The sequence below is a fragment of the Chrysemys picta genome, chromosome 2 (assembly GCF_011386835.1).
Source record: "Chrysemys picta bellii isolate R12L10 chromosome 2, ASM1138683v2, whole genome shotgun sequence".
Taxonomy (NCBI): domain Eukaryota; kingdom Metazoa; phylum Chordata; order Testudines; family Emydidae; genus Chrysemys; species Chrysemys picta.
In genome coordinates, this window is record NC_088792.1 from 4226663 (window position 1) to 4244010 (window position 17348).

At 43.4% G+C, this 17348-nt stretch overlaps 1 protein-coding gene across 25 annotated transcripts in view; it reads left to right on the forward strand.

Moving 5' to 3' along the window:
* The window catches only part of MAP4 (microtubule associated protein 4), a 251893-nt gene that overhangs the window by 62768 nt on the left and 171777 nt on the right, over positions 1-17348 (forward strand). Inside the window, exon 3 of one of the 25 annotated variants that reach the window (XM_065586671.1) lies at positions 17073-17149. The exons of the other annotated variants lie outside the window; for them this stretch is intronic. The gene's annotated coding sequence lies outside the window, so the exon portion shown is untranslated. The remainder of the gene's footprint in view (positions 1-17072; positions 17150-17348) is intronic. 25 annotated transcript variants of the gene reach the window in all.

The window sequence follows — 17348 nt, forward strand, 5'->3', positions numbered from 1 at the left end:
TATTGATATTGGAAAGGGAACACATGGGTAAGCTTTCTTTCCAACCTGTGAGAAGAGGATTTACATACTGTGGGAGTTTTAGGTGATAGCTGTATAATCCTTGATAGTTTCGGGGTGCCCCAATGGACTCCTATTTCTACTTCATCTCTGACTCTGAAGCTAAACCATTGCTCCCACTTCCTGTCTGTGCAGTAATGTTGTGGAAGGGTGATGCCCCCTTTTTTTGTCATGAAGAGTGTTTTAATCCCAGCTTTCTTGGGAAGACATTTTTCAGAGTAGTTGTGACTGGAGAGAGACTTGAGTTCTACTCTCAGCCTCCAGAAGTGCCCAGCAGCTCATGAAATGTTGCAAGCTGCATGATTTTAAACACTTTTTACAAGAACAAATAGGTCCAGCTGTCTCTTTGCATTTTTAAATTAGGATATTTGTGCCTAAATGTAAATAGTTTTCTCTGACAAACGATGCAAGCAGCAGTGGCCATCAGCATGGGGTGTTTCTAGAACAGCTAATTTTTATTTAATTATTCACCTTGCATCAAGTTGAAAGACATAAATTAAACACATTAATTTACTTGCAATATATGGTACAAATAGCCTGCCTCTTTGTGCCATCCAAATCAGCTGTGAGTACACATTGATAGTCCAAAATCAGAGACGCTTCTGTAGAAATGTTACTTGGACCATGCTCTGAAGATCAAGTTTAGAAGGAACAAGTTTTACAGATGCAAATCCTCTGGAAATACCCTGCCTCCAGTCCAAAAGTACCTGACTAGGCTCTTTGCAAATATGTCTTCGCTGTCTCAAAACTGCATAGGAAGAGAAGTGGTCTTTATGGTAGCCAGGCTGGAAATCTCATAGGGCTCCTTACATTGGAGCCAGCATATTAAATAAGCACTTGGAAACAGATGAAGTTATTGCATTTTGCCAATCAGTTGTGTAATGTGCTTGCTCTAAATCACTTTGCTTAGCAGAAAGGTCACTGCATTCTGCACTAGCTGATGCTTTAATATTGTCTTCAGGTGATACATGTAGACCAGTGGTTCTCAACCTTTCCCATACCAAGTCCCTTTCCCCCTCCTCGCGCCTCCCCCCGCCCCTCCCCGCTCCACATTTAGCCATATGAGAGGGACAGTGTGGTTCTTAACCTTTCCCATACCAGGTCCCTTTCCCCCTCCTCGCGCCTCCCCCTCCCCCCCTTCCACATTTAGCCATATGAGAAGGACAGGGTGGTTCTTAACCTTTCCCATACCAGGCCCCTTCCAGGTCTCCCCATTTAGCCATATGAGAGGGACAGGGTGGTCATGAACCCCTTCGACTCCAAGGTCGAGAACCTTGATGTAGGCTACAGTCAAGGCTGCACTGGTCAAGAAAGGACTTGTTGAATGTGGTTGCTGCTGCTACTACTTGTGCATCCAGCTGTGTCAGTCTCAAATTACCCTTCATGCCCTAATCTAGTTTTTTTGGTAATGTGTATCTGTTTTGGCTAGGGGTGTGCTTTTTATTGAAAGTTATATTGATACAATCCCCAGTGTAGATGTGGTTATCTTGTATAAAGGTGTATAACAAGGCAATCTGCCCCTTTAAGGACCAGGGGGGCTGAAGAGCAGGCAGCCTGCTCTGGAGAGGAGACCAAAAGGTAGGTTCTGGGCATTATCTGACTCATCGGGACAAGATCTAGGGACTGGATCTGATTCCCTACTAGGGGAGATAAAGGAAGGCTCAGCTCCATGACGGAGACGGGGACCAGGGGAGGGCTGGGAGTACACTCTCCTGTGGCTGGAACAGAAGGCTGCTAGTGGAAGGGCAAGCCCTGTGGACCCCTCTTCCGCCTCCTCCCCCCGCTAAGAAAGGGCCAGGCCATTAAGCTAGTGGAGGCCAGAGGGGCCCCCGCAATCTGTGTTAAGTAAACAGAAACCTGAGGTAAGGACTACAAACTGAACTTGACGTGGCCAATTGTTTGTCCCTGGCTGGTGCTCGGGTACCCCAACCTGCATGGTGCTTTATGCTGATATAGTTAAAGCAATGCAACTTTTGTGTATCGACAAAAGCCTTGACTGCCTCTACCCAGCTGCCAAACATCCAGCCTTTCCCACTGACCATTTCTATGGTTTATCATTACAAATATCTGCAGCACGTTGAAATCTGAAAATGTGGGTGCAACATAAAATGAAATTTTTCAAAACAACATAGGCAGCCATGCTGATTCTATTTTTCTACTTAAGTCTGAAAATCATCATTTAAAAACATTAAATGAAGATGCTGCAGAATTTCTTGTCTGGCATACTGTATTGCTCCAGGTTCCAGTAGATCCCATAGATCCTTAACTACAGCCATCTCAGTCTACATGTTGAACAGGAGAGGCTACAAAACAGAGCGTCTGGGGGTTAGCAGAGTCCTTGAGGGTAATATCCACCACTTCCTTATTATACCTCTTTAAAATGAAAGATCAGAGGCACAGAATAACAATCCCACTCGCTCCTGCTAGATCATTTCAGGCAGGTTTGAATAGTTTCTGCACCCTGAAAAAGGTTTTAACTTTAAAAAAAACCAGTTTAAATGTTGTAAATTCCTTAATCTGTAAGAATCTGGACAGCTGTATTACCAGCCCCTGTTGTTCAAAAATAGTTGTTGGGTCCCCCCCAATAATCATGATTTGCTTAGAAATCCAGGAGACGTGTTTCTTTGTCTTTGTTTTTTTAATTTGAGACTGTAGTCTTTATATATCTGTTTTCTCCACAACCAAGGAAGGTAGAAACTCACTATATTTATATAAATGAAAGCTGAGCTTCTGAAGTAATCTCATGACTCAAGGAGCTGGGGCTTTAGGAGAAACACCAAATATTGCAAAACTTGTGATAAAGTGGGAGGAGTTGAGAACATTAGCATAATGTCAGCTGAGCAAAAATATTGCCAGAAAAAGACTAAAGTAAGTTTTGTAACCAAACTTTCCCCTTTCCAAAATACCCATGCACCCAGTAGTTGTTTTCTCCGGGTTAAGGCATAAAGGTAAGCATGGGGGTTTAGGGTTGCTGATGAAAACAGAAACTTTAACTGGAAGTGCGGGAATATATTAAGATGTGGCTCCTTTACAGACATGGCTTTTGACTAACGCATTATTCTCCGGCTTTGTTTTTAGTTCAGTGGAAGCTGCTTTCCTTTTTGATACATGTACTATTAAAGGAAAGCAGCTGACAGGAACAGCTGCTTGCCTTGCCTGTTTGGTCTGTGTAACTTAGCAGTTGATATGTAGCATAGAAAGTGTGCTTTATTAACAGCTAGAAGCTTCAGAAACAAGCCCCCCCTTTTCGTTGCCCTCCTCCCCTCTGTCTCCTGCCCCTTGCCAGGTTAAAACCAGAGGCTTCCCCCATAAAAAGGTCATTAATGATCTAAATTCCTTATTAGATGCTGCCTTTTTGCAGTGTGTAATATCCAGAAAACGTCCCGGGAAATGAGAATTTGGAAGCCAGTCTTCAGTTCTGACTTCTTTGCTGATCTTCCTTGAAGAGCTGGAATAGAAGAGTTTGTAAATCAGGCGTTCAACAGCTAAAACACAAAGGGCTTTGCAGAAGATGGGCCCTTTACATTTTACCTAAAGAAAAGAAAGGCGTTCACATTTATGATTTTGGAGATTACATACCAGTCATTTTTCCCCCAGGCACCACATTTCAAAGCTCTTAGGCATGTGTGCAGCTAGATACTTACTCTGTAAGGGGCTTTCTTTAGATATTATCTATGAACTCATTTTTTGTGTGTGGCTTTATTTTTTTTTGAGGGCCAGCCAAGACCATTAATCCTCACCTTTACATTTCCTAATCCCTGCAAGGGTTTATTCTTGTACGCCTGATGAAGCTGCTTTGGCAGAGTCCATCATGCTGCAACTCAAGGAAAGTTTACTAATGTGGCTCTTTATCAGCTGAAAGACGACATCTGCATAACGTAGCAGTTTCTTACTTGGGCAGTTTTAGCCACATCTCACTAACTTGTTAGTAAGAGTGACACAGTTGCCCAAAGGAAGGAAATTCATTCTGAAGGCTGGTATTTTCTTATGTTGTCACAATGTATCTTGGGGCAATTAGCATCCGTAAAGCGCTTAGAAAGCAAAAAGTTCAAATATACATGCTGCTTCTTGAGCATTGGGGTGCACTGATATAATATTCCCATAGTATTTCCTAGAAGGGAAGGGCGGAGTGTCAGCAGGGAAAATCAACTATGGCTCTTTCCCATCCCTGTCTTTTCTTCTCTATCTCTTTCCCTCACACATCTATATCAGGCTGACGATATGAAAATCTCACCACTTCTCATTTGTCCACAAAGGTCACAAATGAAGTATGGCTCTGCTGTGGGCTGATTTTCTTCGACACGCACCCAGTTCATGTTGGCTGTCCAGATGGCCAGGGAAGTTTCCTTGCACTTGGTTGTATCAGTCTGTGTTATTTGCTTATGGCCTGACTCAAAAGAGCACAGTAACCTCATCTCCTGTTGAAGTCAATAGGAGCTGCAGATGCTCAGAACCTTTAAAATTTAGGATGTTAGTGTTTTGTGGTCTTCTCCCTCTTTTGCAGAGGCAGATGAGCGAGAGAATTTAGACCTTTAGAATGAAGAGTTTCACTCAGGTACCTACTACCCACCAGTCCCTGTTTCCCTTCTAGCATTTTACCTTAGCTCTAAAGTAGTTTTCCAATGCACCCACTGGTCAGTCAGGGTTAACTTCTTTTTGTACACGGGCCTTCCAGTGTTTAGTCCTAGAAGACATGCCAGCCCATCTCTCTGGGGCACAAGCAGAAAGGAAACATAGTTGATATTTTATTAGTTTTCAATTAATTTATAACACCTTTTGACACTGCCACAAATAAGGGTGTTAGCTTTTAAGCTCTTCTTTGTGCTAAGGTCAACAGATCTGTTACGATGAGTATTTCAGTGGCCGGATTGGGGTGTGTGTGTGTGTGTGTGTGTGTGCTCGCGCGCGGGCAGAATTAGACCTGTAAGTCACTGGGGCATTCCCCCGCTGCCATCTTCTGAAGGTATCTCTAATTTTCTCTGCCTCCCCAGTGGCTGGCAGTGTCCACCCGTCCACCCCCAGCCCTCCCTGCTGCAGAGCTCTTCTGAGGAAAATTTCAAAATTTTCAGACTAAAAATTGGGCTCAATATTTTATCTAATTCCCGGTTGTGTTCCAGGGCTGCATTGGATTTTGGAGGAGTTTGTTCCCTCAGCTCTGCTTCCTCTTTGGTGGTGGTTGCAGCAGCTGCTGCCCCTGCAGGCTTCAGAGACCAAGCTAGGCTGGGAACAGCCAGAGGCAAAATGAAAGGTCTGTCTCCTGCTTGAGTGTCTTTTTGGGTGCTTGGCCAGCTATGTGCATAGAATGCATTTTCCTTCACAGCCCAGTCTGGGCAGGTTTGCCTTGGTCCCCTTTCTGTGGGCAGGAGAGGTGGCAGGTAGGACTGGAAAAGAGCTGGCTCCGGGGCAGACAGGCCTCCTATCTCCATGACGGCAATGAAGCTGTGAGTTGCGGATGGAAGAACTTGGATACAGCACGGTTACTGCCAATACCAGAGTGTGGTAAAGGGCCTTTGAGCTCTGGTCTTTTCCCTGCCCTCTAGGGTACCTACTTTTATCCCAGGCTGAGATTTATTTGGTCCATGTGGATCTCATGCAATAGAAAGGGGAAGAGCTTCTGGGAAAAGCATCCTTGAGCCCCAGGCCACTACCTTTCTTGACACCTATATGGGGTATGGGAGACTAACAAGTGCAGTTTCTTTGAGGACAGAGAGATCCCTAACCATTGGAAATATTTTCAGAGCTATCTGAGCTCAGTTGTTCTCCTCCCTTTAAAGAGGATTATGGAAGTAGATTCCTAAAAGGGACATATATGAATACATAAAATCAGCACTGTCTGCTCATCTGCAGAGTGCAGAAGGGCAGATCAATGCAGAAAACATGAAGCCAGGAGACATGTAGAGCCCTGCAGATCCATGGATAGCCACTTTATATCCACTTTTGCTGATTGGATGCGGATACAAATTTTGTATTCGTGCAGAGCTCTAGACATAGGCTGATTCCTCTAGGTGTGCACACGTTAAACCCCCATGAAGGGTAAGGGAGGAAGGCTAGCAGTCTAGGTTAGAGAATCAAACAGTAAAATATATTTAAAATAACCCCCCCAAATTTTCTCTCTCAAGAGTGTACTGAATACTGTGAAACTGTGCTTAGGTCTATAGCTGCCCTAGACAAGCTATAGCTATATAACCCTAGGGCGGTATGAGAGAGAGGGGGGATTTTCTCGCCACATATAAAAGATTGGGAAAGTATCAAGACTGGTGTCCCCAACTACTGCTGAGGGTCACCATGCCCTCATGTCAAGGTTTTTTTCCAGGTTCCGTTGCTGGTTCCCAGGCCTCTCCTCCCCTCAGCAGATGGCTGTGGAGTGATGAGGGACAGCTGCCCAGATGTGGAAGACCTGCCAGGCAGCAATGGCAGTCCACCAGTTCTGTCTTCTACCACACTGTCCCCCAGCCTTCATTTTTTTAATAACGCCAGTAGGTTTTTCAGCATGGACCAGTCAAAACTTACTCTTGTATCACTATCGAAGAATAATCTGTCTATTTTTGCTGGTCAGGGATTCAGCATTTCTAACTGGGGGAGATTTTTACCTGAAATAATGAGAAGGCCACTCCAGAGGCAAGTATTGTTTCACTCTATAGCTGACTTATAGCTTTGATAAAAGGAGGTCACTAAACATTGTCCAGAGGGGGTATGCTATGGAGTTGTAAAAGAATTTCAGGAACAGCTTTGTCCTACTCCCAGTCTCAGAACGAAATCATCCATCATCTACTTCAAATTGGAACAGTACAACCCGCTTCCCTTCCTGTTTTTAACCTGGAAGAATTGTAGACAAGCAAAGATAATGTTGGAAGTTCTGAGGTTAGCATAGAGAAATAAAGGTTAAAACATAGTCCATTCTGGTCTGTCCAGAGCAGTTCACCAGCCAAGCTGTAGTGAACTCCATTTTCAGGCTCTGTCTCTCTCCTGACTTCTTCCTTTGTCATTTTTCAGGTGAGAGAGCTCCCAGCCTCTTCCAGATGCCAGCTCTTATTCTCAACCCTCTGTCCTTTGTTGTTGAACTGAGATCTCTGCTCAGCTTCCCTGCTGAGAGTGCCAGTCCATGAATCATTGGTACTTGCATTGCGTCTCTGGACTCCTTGTTCATCTGTTTGTTTTCAGACAGTTCCTTATTGATTCTATTCATTCCCACCAGACAGGGAGGTGACACAAGTACCTATGTTTTAGTTTGTTCTGAGAGCAAACTTAATACCCCTACTGGGTAGCAATGCAAAGTATCGAGGAAACTGTGGCACACATAGGATTCATAAAAATATTACAAATTCCCACTTCATCCCTGATAGTCATAATGGAAACCAAGTGGTGTAATAAACAAAAATCCAGTTCTCATTGGAGGCTATTGAGATTTCTGCTCCCTCTCAGGCATGCTGCAGTGACCCAGAGTTCACATGAATACATATCCAGCAGCAGTTTTGGTTATTCCCTCTCCATCTCTCCCATCTCATCCTTTGGCAGAGATCTAGTTCCACCTGTATATTCTCAGTTCCCATGCCTGGTGAATGCAGGCAATTAGATTTTTTTTTTTTAAAGGGTCTTCCAGATTAAGTTCATAGAATGAGTGCCAGAAAGAGAGTACAGCGTCTGCCATCTAGAGTACAATGATTCATTGAGGTCTCTGAAAACTGCTCCTTCAATTGATAACAGACCTGTTCTGGTCATGACTGTCAATAGGGTTTTCATAATAATTGGGAAGAACATGATCAGCCCTATCTGAGACAGAGAGAGAGAGAGAGATTCTCATGTGCTGGGTGGAGTAAAATTTCCTATCTAACAACCAACCTCTTTGCAGCTGGAAACAGTAGAGAAAATGACCTACAGCCTCTTTGTCAGGACTTGGGCTGTGTGGTGGTGAATGACATTTTTCAAGGCTGGGCAAAGTCCCTGCTTTGTGTTCCCACCTTTTTCATTGTTCCCCAGGACAATACTAAAGATAAGGATGTGAATGGCAGCAATACTGTTTAGGCTATGGCTCTGAGGCCCAATTAACCAAGCATCAGATCTTCAGATGTCTCTCTTTTACAGAGAAGGTCTGTTGCAAGACCAGTCCTCCATCCGGGACCAGATAGGTTTAAAATTAATACTTGTATGAAGTAATCATTGCTTTCATGAACCCTGACAGAAAACTCAACAAATAGAGCTTATCCTACTGGCTGGTGCAAAGTCCATAGTTCAATTAGCACGTTAAACCAGTGAAACTTAGCCTTTAGTTCCTCCATGAGCGCTTTATTTTGGAGGTATAGGTGTGTCTAAGTAGAAAAGTGAGGTCTCTGTAGTATGTTTTTCAGCTTGTTCAATAAAAAGAAGTTTTATATAAATTCCAACATTGTTTCCTTAGGGCATCAACCTTATTCCAGCTCCACAGGTCATAGAGTAAGACCATGTAACCTCATTCTGCTCCTTAGAATGCTATCCTGATTGAACCTCTTCAGGAGGTGGTATTATACGTACTATCAATGACAGTAATCCTCCTACAGATGGCTGATGTTTCCAGATTAGTTATTTTATTTGAAGTTAGAAGCTTTCTCTAATAAGACTCAGTAGGTAGTATTCACAACTGTCATAGTATTCATTCCCTGACTACATTCAAGAAATTGTCCTCTCCTGTTTAAGCATCAAAGTCCAGTTCCTAGGAGCACTGACTGTCTCAGGACAGTGTGTCAAGTCTCCAGTATTGAGATCTGCTAGATGGCCATCGCCAAATTCTGCATGTTGGTTATCCAGTCTTAGCCAATGCTATTTCCTTTCTTTTGACAGAAGTCTTCTCCCATGTCCAGGGTCAGGTGGAGGAGATATATAATCTCCTTTGTTTTAGATGTCCACACTTAAAAGATGGATCCTGCTTCCCACCTTCTGCAAGGGACCTACTACATTGCAATGACTGGAATTTATTTTTATTGCTTCAAATTAAATTTGAAGGCATATGGTGTATTGAATATAATTAATTACAAAAATATTGAGTTTTGTTCAGCCAGATCTCATTTTTCTCAGATGTTTTTTCCTATCTAGACCTATTGGCCTCGGAGTGGTGGTTTCCATCTTCCACTGACAGTTTTTCTTGAATGCATAAGAATATAAGAATGGCCATACTGGGTCAGACCAAAGGTCCATCTAGCCCAGTATCCTGTCTTCTGACAGTGGCCAATGCCAGGTGCCCCAGAGATAATGAACAGAACAGGTCATCATCAAATGATCCATTCCCTGTGACCCATTTCCAACTTCTCCTTCTATGCTGACAAAAACAGTGGCTCCTGCCTCTTTGCTCCCTATAGCATTCTAAGACACGAGTAGCAGCACCTGGATTCCTCAGTTTCTCCTGCCTTCTTCTGAAAAAGCTGTAGCAACACTTGGGCTCCTTGGCTGGCTGACCCCCTTTTCTTTTCTTAAAGATCCAGTGGGTTCCTGTGCTGCTCTGCTCTCTAGCCACTTTCTATCCAATCTCCCTTCTCACCTGGTCCATACTCCCACTTATCTGTGGCTGAGTAAGAATTTCAAGCTTAGTTTGTGGCTTTTAGAGTGTGGTGGTTCTGTTCATATCTTCTTACTCATCAGATCTGCTGCTTCTGTCAAGTCAGATTGGCTGACTTCAATGGCAAAAATAAATTTACACTTTTTTTTTTACCCTGTTTGCCCTGCTTAACCAACATAGATAATGAACGAGGAACTAGATTCTATTATGAATCAACAGTTGTTTGGGTTTGTAAACATTTAGTAAATTTAATAATTTACACTTGTGCAAATGCTTTGACAGCAATGGGATTACACTGGTGTCACTGAAAGCATAATCCGAATACAATAAGGTTTAATTTGGCCCACGGAATTTTTAGCTTACAAGCAAAAAGATTTTTTTCCCCACTGCAAACGGAGCACATTTGATCTGAAAGCCACTGAGATACAAACATGGAACCCTGCAAAGTCACTTCTCAGAAGAGATGGTAACATCAGTGCATCCTTAGTAACCTGCAGTCAGATTCAAATCTGTGGATAACCATGGACAATGTTTGCAGATTGGCTGCGGATCCAAATTTTGTATCTGCGCAGGGATCTACTGATCAGACATCTGTAAGGAGGAAATGGTTCTGAGCAGTAATGCTATGAGGAAGCAATAGTGGTTCCAGCTGTATTCTTTTTGCTTTGAAAGTCCCTTGACGAGATAAATTACAACTTCATTAAATGAAAACATTTATAAAATGAGAAGCTACAACATTAGATTTAAAATCTGATGTGTGACATTAATTAGAGGTAGAAGTGAACTGAGATTTGCACTAAGGCAATCTTATTACTGCATGCTACTAGTGTTGAAAGTGGTGTTCTATCATATTTAGTTCCTTTAAAAAAAAAATCAATCTAAGGAATTCCTGGCTTTCTCACCTTTTGGATTACTATTCTCGGTTTATGGATGCTCATTCATCAGATCAGATGGGCCACTGTACAGAGAGCTCTCTGTATGTGTCTTATGCAGTGCTGCCAAGTGGTATAATGCATACAGCACGTATAGTGTGGAGAGTTGCATATTACTTCCTGTGGTTTTGTAAAAATGAGGATATTATGGCGTTAGACTAAGCATCTGCATTGCCACATGCTTCTGCAGGTTCTCCAGTTTCCTGCACTGAGGGAGCATTAGGATTCCTTTGCATGCTGCACCCTTGTTTCTTTTAAGAATGTAAAGTATCCGCCACATGACAACTCATAGCTGGAAGTGGGTGGATCTTTCATCCAAATCATGCAAGTTTTAGCTTCTTTCTTATAGCAGTGGTTGTTCTCTCAGTGCTGACTTTCTTAAAATTTGTAGGATCGCACTAGTAGCTGATGTGAAAGAAACATGCTGAAGTTGTTTCCCACTTCCTGGGTAAACTGAACAGATTTAAACCACCTTGATTTATCATGATTAAAATTAAATCTTTTTATTGGCAATATGAATACTGGTTTAGTTTTTCTAAGGATCTCAGAGAGAGACAGCACACAAACTCACTGCACAAGACCTTGTGGGCAGACCTTTGGTTTGGTTGTGGGAGTTTGGGTAAAGAACCCAAACTGCTTCAGGAAGAGATTTCTGGATATGAGAGAGAGGAGTCTGTTATGCATCTTCTCTATTGGTATTTATACAACCTAAGTGACAAGGATGTTCCTGTATTGGCTGAAGGTGACTCAAGTCCTCAGCTGTGATCATGGAAGGCCTGATCCTGTGTGACCTGACTTCTGACTTAGATCTGGGTCCTGCTTGGTGCTGAATGCCCTAAATGTCCATTTGAAGTCAGCAGTGAAGTATTATGCCTCGTATGTCAGATTTTTCTGCTTTAAGCCAATTCAGTGTGCTTTGTGCAGTATCTAATTATCTAGTAATTCAGTATTATCATCACTGATGCAAACAAAATCTTTTATGTTGTTAGATGCCAAAACATGTGTTCAGATGAAACGGCCTCGTGTTTTTAAGGATGCTGTCAAAGTTAGTAGGACTAGAGTAATATACTTCAATTGACCCCTTTTGAAGGGCTTTTCTGTGAACATGAGTGTTTATACAAAATTATACATGCGTGCTAACAGCTGCTAAGCTGAAACTGTCTTGTTAAAGGTCTTAACCGCAGGGAGTCCTGCATTTTGGGAAACGAATTCCTGTATTCCTTACTATAAGTCTGTAATATAGGACAAGCCCACCACTGTAGGCTGTAAGTAATATATTTAATATACTTTCTAGAAGTAAATAAAAAGGGATTGCCTGTGCATGGAGTGTAAATGGTACTCAATATCTTAACTCCTTTCCTTTAAAAAAAAAACAAAAAAAACAAAACTGGAGGCACTTTTCAGGGAAAACTGATATGGTTTTAGAGTGCTGCAGAGAAAGAGGGATGACTTACTGTTTGCTTATACTTCAGCAGGCAATGGTAACTTCTCCTGCTGTGGCCCATTTCTAAGAAAAGCTGACTTATGACAGGAGAAATGGGAACTATGGCAGAGCTGTTTCTATTCTTACAACCACAGGTTTCACTCTGTGTGAGTATGGGTCGCTGAAAGAAAACAAATGGTTGTATCACATCAGTGTGTCAAAACTGAGCCTAGAGTAAAGGACAGGAACTGCAGCGACTTAAAAGGCCTGGACTATGCTACAAAGTTAGGCTGACATAAACAGTCTTGTGTCGATCTGAGTGTGCACGTGTCTATCCTTAAATTTTGCCTCCCACTGATGTAAGCTCTCCATTATGCCAACTTAGTAACACCACCTTCCTGAGTGCTGTTTAACCCTTGTCAAGGTACTGAGGTTGATGCAGCGCAAATGCAGACTGTGTTACCTACGTTGACCTTACCAGTCCTCCAGCAGCTGTCCCAGAATGCCTGACACTGATTGCTCTGGTCACAGTTGGGAACTCTCCTGCACAGGGGTCAGTGAGACCAGAAGCCGCACTCCTCCACCCCCAGGCCTTTTCCAGATTGTCCATCTTTGCATGCATACCTGGCATCCCTCCACTGTTGTGTGCAACTGGCCAGCTGAGCGTGCTAGCTAAATGCTCGAAACACACTCTGGTCTTGCATATGCAGAAGATATTGGAACTTCTGGGCCTGTGGGGAGAAGAGGCTGTGCAAGCACCGCTACGGACCAGCTGTAGAAACGTGGACATCTATGAGCAGATTACATGAGGATGCAGGAGAAGGGGTAAGACGGGTAAGCAGCAATGCTGCATGAAATCATAGGAACTGAGGCAGGCATATCAAAAGCTAGGGAGGCCAACAGTTGATCTGGTGCCAAGCTGTAGACCTGCCTTTTTTGCAAAGAGCTGCATGCCATACATGGCAGAGACCACCACCCTGCACACCATCGCGGATATCTCCAAGGAGCTTGAGTCACAGCGAGGATGTGGAAGAGGAGGATGAGACATGTAACTGGGGGATCCAACTCTGCCATCAGCCAGGACCTGTTTGAGACTTCATCACAGTCCAGTCAGTCCTTGCAGTTGACCAAAGGCAAGTCTGATGGAGGTGAAGGAATATTGGGTAAGTGTCAATTTATTTGCTCTTAAAGTGATGATGTCCCCAACTTAGTATGATACAGCTATTGACTTTTCATTAATTTACTTGTACTAGAAGAGGTAGCGATACAACAAAGAGAGGTAGAGTATCTGCTTTTCATTCTCCTTTAGAGTTAGATGGGGGAGAGGGGGTACATGGAGAAGTTTGTGCATAGGGATGTCCCTTGAATCCTCCTGAGAGATCTTGATGAAAATGCCATGGAAGTACTCTCCTGAAGGTTTCTAGGGATGGCAGCCGTATTTCTTCCTCCCGCGGTAGGACACTATCTCATGCGAAAAGAACAGGAGTACTTGTGGCACCTTAGAGATGAACAAATTTATTTGAGCATAAGCTTTCGTGGGCTACAGATCACTTCTTCAGATGCATAGAATGGAACATATAGTAAGGAGATATATATACATACAGAACATGAAAAGGTGGAAGGTGCCATATCAACTCTAAGAGGCTAATTAATTAAGATGAGCTATATCAGCAGCTATATCTCATGCCAGTTGAAGATAACTTTTGCAGGCATTATGGCTAACAGCATATGGGCCCAGGTGGCTTAGGGATGCCAGCAGCAGCTGTGCTCTGTGTCTTTGTTACTCAGGAGTGAGAGATCTGCTGCAATCGCCACTGTCTGTGGAAAATGGTGCCAGGATTCAGTGCCGTTGCTCTGTACTCATAGCATCATGCAGTCGAGTATTTCCCTCACCCCTGGTGGGCCACACTCCGAAGCAGAAGTGTTAGTAAACATGTCTTGTTTAACACTTTAGGGGAAGTAAGGGAAGGGGAGAGTTCTTAATTTTGACTTTCACATTCTGTTGTGAGTATACTGACAATGGTACCTCTGTGTTTTATCTGTAGCAGCTGCCGCAGTGGCCTTGAGAAGTTCCCCCTCCATACCACAGAAACCTTGAGCCAGGGAAGGAGAAGAAAGAAGAGGTCTCGAGATATGTTCAGTGAGCTCCTGCAAGCCAGTGCTACATCAGACTGTGAACACGGGCTGGAAGATGAATTTTGCAAGTAGCCTTGAGAGAGAGAGAGAGAGAGAGAGAGAGAGAGAACAGACAGGAGACAGGCTGAGGGGTCCCAGCAAGAAAAGGAGAGAGAGAGAGAGATGCATCAGGATGTAATTGGGCTTCTCCGGCAGCAAATCCAGATGCTGCAGACTGTTGTGGGCCTACAGGTTCAACAATCCCAGTCTCGCCTCCCTTTGCAGTCCATGGAAAACTCCAGTATAGCAGCTCCCTACAATCACATTTCATGTGGTATCAGGGGGACATTAAGGACAACCACAGATATACTGACCTCTGAGAACCATGGTTGCTGTATGTGTAGCTAGTGTGGACATGAATATTTCTTCCCCTACTCTAAGCTCTGTTCCATAAATTTATTAAGCTAATAATGTATTTGCTTTTAACATGCACAGAATTTTTTTTGAATTTTTGGTTACTCAATAAAACTACTATTTGGAAAATAATCTTCATTCGTTCCCAACATATGCTGCAGAACGCCTGGCAGTAGTGAAAACACCACTTAGTTGTGGTTGTACAGTATGACATGACTCATAGGATCAGTGGGGAGAAAGTGTGGTCATAAATATACAGCAAGCGCCAGAAAATTAAGTTCATTGTCAGTGTAATATTCATAGATGTGTACTACGCAATAGACAATTCCTAACAGGCCCCAAAACTGCAGGGCCTGGTGGAGTACGGTACACCACTATGCATTACGGCGGCTCACTGTTAAAGTGCTCTTTCAAAGCCTCTGAGCCGTATAGCTCTGTGTTGAGCTCTTTTGTGTCTGGCTGTTCAAACTCAGCAGACAGCTGCTCCACCTCTGTCCTCCAACCTGACGTCCGGCTTTCCCCTTTAGCTTCCCAGATATTATGCAAGACACATCAGGCAGCTACAAGCATTGAGATATTTTTCTCCCTGAGATGCAGTCTTGTGAGTAAACAATGTCAGCGCCCCTTCAGTCTACCAAAGGCACATTCAACTGTCATTCTGCACCTGTTGATCTGGTAGTTGAATCCTCCTTTGGTGCTATCGAGTGGCTGGTGTATGGCTTCATGAGCTAGAGGAGTAAGGGGTAGACTGGGTCCCCCAGGATTACTACTGGCATTGCAACATCAGTAATCTACTGATTGGGAAATAAAGGCCCTGCTTGTAGCTTTCTGTACTGTCCTGTGTTAAAGATGAGTGTCATTCACCTTCCTTAACCATCCAACACTGATGTCGGTGAAGCAACCCTGGTGATCCACAAGCATCATGGTAGGAAAGTAGCCTTTCTGTTGATGTACTTTGTAGCAAAGTGGTCTGGTGCCAAAATAGGGATGTGTGCGCCGTCTATCTCTCCACCGCTCAGGAACCCCATTTCTGAAAATCCACCCACTATGGTCCTGCACATTGTCGAGAGTCACAGTCCTTTGTGTAAGGAGACCGCTAATGGCCTGGAACACTTGCATGACAATGGCCCCCACAATCAATTTTACAACTCCAACTAAATGATTTCTCATTGACTGGTAGCAATCCAGCATTGCAAGTTTCCACAGTGTGATCGCCACTCACTTCTCCGCTATCAGTGCGGCTCTTATTCTGGTGTCCCTGTGCTGGAGGAGTGAGCTCAGCACACAGATCCAGGAATGTGACCTTGCGCATCTGAAAGTTCTGCAGCCACTGCTAGTCTTCCCAATCCTGCATTATGCTGTGAAACCACCAGTCAGTGCTTGTTTCTCGGGCCCAACAGCTGCTCTGTGAACGCCACCAACAGCCTTGAATTAGTTCTCACTGTGTCCCACAGCAATCTGCCCTCCAGGAAATCATCACATTCCCTGTGGCTCTGCAAATACTGGAGGATCATGTGAACCGTGCTTGCAATGCTCATGACAATAGTGCAGAGGTGTGCAGGCTCCATGCTTCTGTCAGAAATGATGGACAGTGACAAGTCCCTCATGGGTTTGTGGGATTTTCAAAATAGGAGTAAAAATTATAGGGTAAAGATGGCATTATGGGATTGAGAAAGTAGTATGATGGGAACTTAACTCTGCAGTCCCAGTCATCCCTGCGTGACTCATTTCTGTCCCATTATGCAAACTTCCCAAAAGACAGTGTACTGAATGGTGGCAAGCTACAGACTGGAATTACCTACCCATAGTGCACTGCACTGTGCATCAAAACAAGCATTTCTGGTGAGTATATGCAGTGGTGATGCAAGGAGCCAAGTAAGCATACAGACAAGTGATATACTGACTGCAGCAGCTTTATGCCTAAATAATTCACATTGGGGGAAATCTGGAATGTAGACCTGCCCAAAGAAGATTAACGAAAGAAATGTTTGACCTTAGGAAGAGCTTCTTAATTGAATCCCTTGATGGGCAGGAGAGAGTAAAATAGAGTTCATGCTCGGGGGTTTGGGGAGTGTAAATGCTAGCAAATCCGAGTACCATCCCTAGCTTCTCACATCAGATCTTCTCCCGTTCTAGTCTAGGGGTAAAGTTCATTTGCTACAAATCACAAGAACAGTGAATTCTTTCTAAAGCTGCTGTATTTCAAAGCAGTGATCTGGATGGTTGTGAAAAGCTCACTTCCAGTGTCTGTCCTAGCTGGAGACAGTGTGGATTCCTACAAGGATCAGACTTCAGCAAGCAGTCTGCTGTCTGCATTACATGGCTGACAGAGGGTGGTGTTTGTAATATATAGTCTGTTTCCCTAAGAAGAATATCTCCTTTGCCAAAATCTGTAGGAGGCAAGTTTCTGTGCACAGAAAACATATGTATTCAACATAAGATGTAAATAGTCTGCCTACTACTATATAGTGCCCATAAAAATGCCTTCTGAAAACCCTTGCTCTGTCTCCACCTGTCTTTTCATCTTCTTGTTTGTGGATGAGGAAGGGGATTGAGTCTTGATCTCTGACTATGATATTATAATTTAAATACTCTCCGCATACAGAGAGTTTGGAGAGGAATGGTACACGAGAATCAATTCTACTGACAGTCTTCCTTCAGCTGCTCTGCTCCTCTAGCTCGGTGAGTTGCAAAATAAAATGAGTTTGGGTGTGATGAACTGAAATATAAATATAAATTTATTTATTTATTTTTAATGAAACATGGTGCAAGCCTCTGTTTATGAGGGGTTACTTGCTATCGAGTTGTGTTAAAGGAAGCTGTAAATGGGAAAACCCACAGGAAATGAAACTATGGCGAAGATAAGAGCCCCAGGTACACA